The sequence below is a fragment of the Brienomyrus brachyistius genome, unplaced genomic scaffold, assembly GCF_023856365.1.
Source record: "Brienomyrus brachyistius isolate T26 unplaced genomic scaffold, BBRACH_0.4 scaffold91, whole genome shotgun sequence".
Taxonomy (NCBI): Eukaryota; Metazoa; Chordata; class Actinopteri; order Osteoglossiformes; family Mormyridae; genus Brienomyrus; species Brienomyrus brachyistius.
The window spans coordinates 247,052-254,220 of NW_026042366.1; positions in this window are offsets into that span (position 1 = coordinate 247,052).

Genomic DNA, 7,169 nt, shown 5'->3' on the forward strand with positions numbered 1-7,169 from the left:
GCCGTCTGCCCGCCGGGACTTGACTTGGGGCCGCATGCCCGCCGGGACTTGACTTGGGGCCTCCTGCCCGCCGGGACTTGACTTCTGGCAGCGTGCCCGCCGGGTGGAGCCGCTTGACCGCCGGGACTTGACTTGGGGCCGCCTGCCCGCCGGGACTTGACTTCTGGCAGCGTGCCCGCCGGGATTTGACTTGGGGCCGCCTGCCCGCCGGGACTTGACTTGGGGCCCCCTGCACGCCGGGACTTGACTTCTGGCAGCGTGCCTGCCGGGTGGAGCCGCCTACCCGCCGGGACTTGACTTCTGGCAGCCTGCCCGCCCGGGACTTGACTTCTGGCAGCCTGCCCGCCCGGGACTTGACTTCTGGCAGCCTGCCCGCCCGGGACTTGACTTCTGGCAGCCTGCCCGCCCGGGACTTGACTTCTGGCAGCCTGCCCGCCCGGGACTTGACTTCTGGCAGCGTGCCCGCCCGGGACTTGACTTCTGGCAGCGTGCCCGCCCGGGACTTGACTTCTGGCAGCGTGCCCGCCGGGACTTGACTTCTGGCAGCGTGCCCGCCGGGACTTGACTTGGGGCCGCCTGCCCGCCGGGACATGACTTGGGGCCGCCTGCACGCCGGGACTTGACTTGGGGCCGCCTGCACGCCGGGACTTGAGTTCTGGCAGCGTGCCCGCCGGGACTTGACTTCTGGCAGCGTGCCCGCCGGGACTTGACTTGGGGCCGCCTGCCCGCCGGGACATGACTTGGGGCCGCCTGCCCGCCGAGACTTGACTTGGGGCCGCCTGCACGCCGGGACTTGACTTCTGGCAGCGTGCCCGCCGGGACTTGACTTGGGGCCTCCTGCACGCCGGGACTTGACTTCTGGCAGTGTGCCCGCTGGGTGGAGCCGCTTGCCCGCCGGGACTTGACTTGGGGCCGCCTGCCCGCCGGGACTTGACTTGGGGCCGCCTGCCCGCCGGGACTTGACTTGGGGCCGCCTGCCCGCCGGGACTTGACTTCTGGCAGCGTGCCCGCCGGGACTTGACTTCTGGCAGCGTGCCCGCCGGGACTTGACTTCTGGCAGCGTGCCCGCCGGGACTTGACTTCTGGCAGCGTGCCCGCCGGGACTTGACTTCTGGCCGCCTGCCCGCCGGGACTTGACTTCTGGCCGCCTGCCCGCCGGGACTTGACTTGGGGCCGCCTGCCCGCCGGGACTTGACTTGGGGCCGCCTGCCCGCCGGGACTTGACTTGTGGCAGCGTGCCCGCCGGGACTTGACTTCTGGCAGCGTGCCCGCCGGGTGGAGCCGCCTGCCCGCCGGGACTTGACTTGGGGCCGCCTGCCCGCCGGGACTTGACTTGGGGCCGCCTGCCCGCCAGGACTTGACTTGGGGCCGCCTGCCCGCCGGGACTTGACTTCTGGCAGCGTGCCCGCCGGGTGGAGCCGCTTGCCCGCAGGGACTTGACTTCTGGCAGCGTGCCCGCCAGGACTTGACTTGGGGCCGCCTGCCCGCCGGGACTTGACTTCTGGCAGCGTGCCCGCCGGGTGGAGCCGCTTGCCCGCAGGGACTTGACTTCTGGCAGCGTGCCCACCGGGACTTGACTTCTGGCAGTGTGCCCGCTGGGTGGAGCCGCTTGCCCGCCGGGACTTGACTTCTGGCAGCCTGCCCGCCGGGTGGAGCCGCCTGCCCGCCGGGACTTGACTTGGGGCCGCCTGCCCGCCGGGACTTGACTTCTGGCAGCGTGCCCGCCGGGTGGAGCCGCTTGCCCGCCGGGACTTCACTTGGGGCCGCCTGCCCGCAGGGACTTGACTTCTGGCAGCGTGCCCGCCGGGACTTGACTTGGGGCCGCCTGCCCGCCGGGACTTGACTTGGGGCCGCCTGCCCGCCGGGACTTGACTTCTGGCAGCGTGCCCGCCGGGACTTGACTTCTGGCAGCGTGTCCGCCGGGACTTGACTTGGGGCCGCCTGCCCGCCGGGACTTGACTTGGGGCCGCCTGCCCGCCGGGACTTGACTTGGGGCCGCCTGCCCGCCGGGACTTGACTTGGGGCCTCCTGCACGCCGGGACTTGACTTGGGGCCGCCTGCCCGCCGGGACGCGACCTCGGGCCGCCTGCCCGCCGGGACGCGACCTCGGGCCGCCTGCCCGCCGGGACGCGACCTGGGGCCGCCTGCCCGCCGGGACGCGACCTGGGGCCGCCTGCCCGCCGGGACGCGACCTGGGGCCGCCTGCCCGCCGGGACGCGACCTGGGGCCGCCTGCCCGCCGGGACTTGACTTCTGGCAGCGTGCCCGCCGGGTGGAGCCGCCTGCCCGCCGGGACTTGACTTGGGGCCGCCTGCCCGCCGGGACTTGACTTCTGGCAGCGTGCCCGCCGGGTGGAGCCGCTTGCCCGCCGGGACTTGACTTGGGGCCGCCTGCCCGCCGGGACTTGACTTGGGGCCGCCTGCCCGCCGGGACTTGACTTGGGGCCGCCTGCCCGCCGGGACTTGACTTCTGGCAGCGTGCCCGCCGGGACTTGACTTGGGGCCGCCTGCCCTCCGGGACTTGACTTGGGGCCGCCTGCCAGCCGGGACTTGACTTGGGGCCGCCTGCCCGCCGGGACTTGACTTGGGGCCGCCTGCACGCCGGGACTTGACTTGGGGCCGCCTGCCCGCCGGGACGCGACCTCGGGCCGCCTGCCCGCCGGGACGCGACCTGGGGCCGCCTGCCCGCCGGGACGCGACCTGGGGCCGCCTGCCCGCCGGGACGCGACCTGGGGCCGCCTGCCCGCCGGGACGCGACCTGGGGCCGCCTGCCCGCCGGGACGCGACCTGGGGCCGCCTGCCCGCCGGGACTTGACTTCTGGCAGCGTGCCCGCCGGGACTTGACTTGGTGCCGCCTGCGAAGTAGAAGTCAGGGTTAGTAATTGGGCTTTTTCCACTAAGCCCAACTTACTGCAAACACCACACTGTATGTCATATGTCTGCATTATGTTTGCCATTGATTATCCATAAACTGTTGCAGTTAGTGACAATGACTCATTCACTACCAAAGAGTACTGAGATTGAGTAGAGTGAGGGACTTGGGGAGTATTACAGAAGAATAAAAGCTCAATCACTAAGAACTAACCAAGACCAGCCTTAACTCTCTAAGCACTTTGGAGACTGATATAAATGGTAAATATGAGATGTGAGTACCAGGTACTCATTGAATACTCAGTCATGCAGAAATATAGTATAAAGTTATAATTATGGGGACACTGGGCCTTCAGGTGACAATGTCCGAAACTCTTTCATACTTAAAGAATGCTTACAGTTATTACTTAAGGACGCACAAAACTCCAGTTCAGCAAATGTATGGAATATATACCGCAGTAACTACTTTTTGTCATTTATCAAGTAACTGATTAAATTGTAAATGTAACTCACAGCGTAAAAACGTGGAATGCAATCATAAGCGCATGGGCCTCTTGCGTGGCGGTGGTGAGCTGGAGCCGCTGGTGTCGTCGGGCTTGGCCTTGCGCTTCCTCTGACTGGTGCCAACGGGCATGTGAGGAGGGCTCTCCTCCTGCCTCACAACCCATGTTCGCAGAGAACTGTGCACACGCACGGAGACATGCACGGACATGACCATGGTGTGATCATCAGCGTAGTCCGTGATGCTCCAAAGTCCCTCGGGAATGCTGAGCTCATCCAGCTTGCGCAGGAAGGTCTGGCCTTCAATCTCAACCTGCTGCCACATGGTGTTAGGGCCCGCAGGGATCCAGAAGGTGGAGCTGGAGGGTTCACCATGCTCTGACTCAACCTCATTTCCAGGCTGAGTGTCAGAAGCCACAGATGAGGGCTCATCTTCACCCCAGAGCAAGGGGAGAGCCTCGAGGAGTCCATCAGCATCCTCAGTCGTGGATGCTGGAGCTGCAGGGGAAGCCTCCCTTGCAGAGCTGGGTGACGGCAGCCCCTGTCCGTAATGGGCATTCTCCTCAGCTGGTGATTCTCCATTCCCATGCTGGACACCAGTCTCTGCACCATGATGTAATACTTGCAGCCGTGCAGGTGTTATGCGCAATAGACTGGGATCCAACTGCTCCCCAGTGAGTCGCCAATAAAATGATGGGACACTGAGGGCCAGAGACTGCAAGTTCTCCATGGTCAGTGAGCTGCTCTCAAAGTTCACGACCAGCATGGAGATGAACTTATCCTCCACAAACTCATGAACTGCAACAAAATGGAACACAGAGAGATATATATAAGAACATGGGCTCTGACAATAACGGAATAAACACTGTACTACAAAATAAGTTTAAAATGAGTCTACGGGCTTCAGATTGTCGGATAAATGAAATTGTGAGAATTACCCATGAAGCTAAAAAGACAACATCCATGAATACGCTTACTCTCACAAATATCCAAGTGAATTAATATTAAATGTGTCTGTATTATGCATTATGAAACATTTATTCCTACACTTTTGTCACTAATAGTCATCTTCCTTTTTATTTTCTTATTAAACACGGTGAGCAAGAAATCGAGACAGAAGGGGAGTACACCGAAGGGTATTTCCTATCGCATCGTTACATTTTCTCATTTTAAAACTCCAGTGTATACCTTTGCAGTACAAAATACATTCGTTTCTGTAGATAAAAGTTGAACTATTCAACCGGTCGGTGATTTTACATCGAAAATCAAAGGTTTTACTTATCAGCTACTTATCAACTAACAAACATTAGGCCAATGCAGACGTTCATTTCGTTTGTCACATACCGGTAACTACAACTTTATTATTTAATCATTAATTACCTTCTGGATCCATGTTCTCCAGGTTCAACGAGCGATGGATTCGAAATCTCATCGAGTAACACTCCTTTATCTCAATACTCTGTGTCATTTTGCCAAGAGCAAGAATGTGCGCATCCAGAAAATGTAACGTATTTGTTTTGTTTTATTTCAAACTGCCTTCATGGGCCGGAAACCGTAAATATTCTAAACTCTGCGCTAAATCACATTCCGACGGCGTTAGTGTCACCGATTCAGATGGGATAAGGAACGTGCGTAATTTCTCTAAATTACCACACAGTAGAGAGTTCATGCCGACAGGATCTTATTGTCTACAAAGTAAGTTCAATGCAAGCATAACCTGCACAAGCAAGACGAAGCATGGCGACTGGGAAAAAAATTGTTGCACAATTACTTCAAAATGAGTGTAGCAGGGGGATATTTTGGTGTTTATTTTGTCACTTCCATTCTCCTGCTGGTTAATTAGTTAGGCATTTGTCTGTTTCCCTGTTCTTCTCTCACGGATGTGTGTGTGTATATATATATATATATATATATATATATATATATATATATATATATATATATGTGTGTGTGTGTGTGTGTATGTATGTACTACACTCGCGTTTGAAAGTAGCGAAGGCTGTTTTGATTGACCCTTATTCTTGACCAGCGTTCCGCGGTGTAGTGTGTTTGCTGACGGAGAGGGGGCGTAGATTACTGAAGCGGCGTCCACCGAACGCTGGCTACAGAAATCGCAACAGGTATGTTTACCTATGTAGGTTAAACTATTCCGTACTGACGCAACCAAAAACTAGTGAGCAAGTGATGTTATGTTTAGAGGTATGTGCCCATTGTTAACGGGGGGAAGGTGAGGACTTTACATTGTCTTTTCTTTTTTTCCCGTGTTTCTTTAGTGTTTTGTGTCGTGCGCTAGCTGCTCTCTATAGTATATGTCTGCGTGATGTTTGCGGTTTGAAATTTTATAGTATCGTTGCATTTGTTTGGCCCTCCAGCCTGTGGGCTGTATGTTATAAGCACTAGGGTTGTTGTGAGCGACGGGTTGGGGGGTTTTCCTTTTTGTTTGTCTCTCTCCCCTCCCTCTCACTTAGCTAGTTGCGGTTGTGCTAAGCCTGTTTAACCGCAGGGTGTCTTCAACGCTAAATTCCCTGAATGGTGACTTTGATGTACGGTGAAGCTTGAGGCCAGTTTCTTTTTAATATTCACTAGTGTGATCATTATCGTTTGAGGTCACAGTGCATTGGGTTTGGTTTTTTATTTATTTTTGTGCGTGTAGCGGTCTGAGCGCCTGCATTTGTTCACGCGCGGTATTGTTTCATCTTAGCGGTTGAACTGGCTTGGACCTGGTAGCTTGGCAAGTCCCTTGTATGTTTGTTTTGTTTAATGCCTTTGATTTGCCGAATGACTAACCTGTCTGACCTTCTTTTAAATGTATTTAATAAAGATTTCTAGTTTTATAAAATAAAACCTGTGTAATTCAATTTTAGGGCCCTAATTCCCCCTTGTTCGGATATACTGTCGTGGTTTTTTCTCCTTCCCCGCCAAATCAGAAGTCCGCTTGTGCAGTATCCAGAATTCAGTCTTTATTGCAACAAAGAAGTTACAACCAAGGCTGGACACGTAAAAGTGTGTCCAGTACTGTTTTACACCAATTTTTATACAAGTTCTTATCATTTAACAATATCTCGTAACTTAAGCATCATCATTCCTTCAGCCATTCACAATAATTGTTTTTTCCCTTAATCCACACCCCTAGGTGATAAGTTTGTCCATCATTTCTTTTACCGTTTGGTCTCTCGGCTGAACATAATGGTGGCTGGAGCAGCTCCACTTGGGTTTTTAAAAAAATGCTCAGCCGTGAACTTCGGGTGAACTCAGGCGAATCCCTTCCTTTAGTAGTAAACCTAGGCAGTTTCAGCCTTTTACACATTGTCTAACTAAAAGGTTGATAATATATTTGTCCTTTAGCATTGTGATAAAATATACGTTAATAAAAGTGAATATTCATAGATTCAGGACTAATATAAAGTAGCTAACAGAATCTCAGACTAACAAAAGGTGCAAATACATACTCAGTTGATTACGTTGTGTTGATTACATTATAATGTTTATATTGTAATGATTACATCATGGATATTTGACATACTTTTTAATAATATCATAATACTTGTATTCAATGTTATATAGTGCTGAATAATATTCCATAATACCACATTTAATTGTAGTTTAAGGGGAGGTGTGGCCAGCTGTTTACAAGGGGGTGCTACGTTAGTAACACAAAATTGGACCTAATTTGCTTTAGTTTGACATGGGATCAAAATTTAGAGTAAACTAATACATGTAATAGCGGGCATGCAAAAGATCAACGGCAGAACGGAGGCTCTGAACCCAGTCTAGATTAAAACGGAATTAACCATCTCGC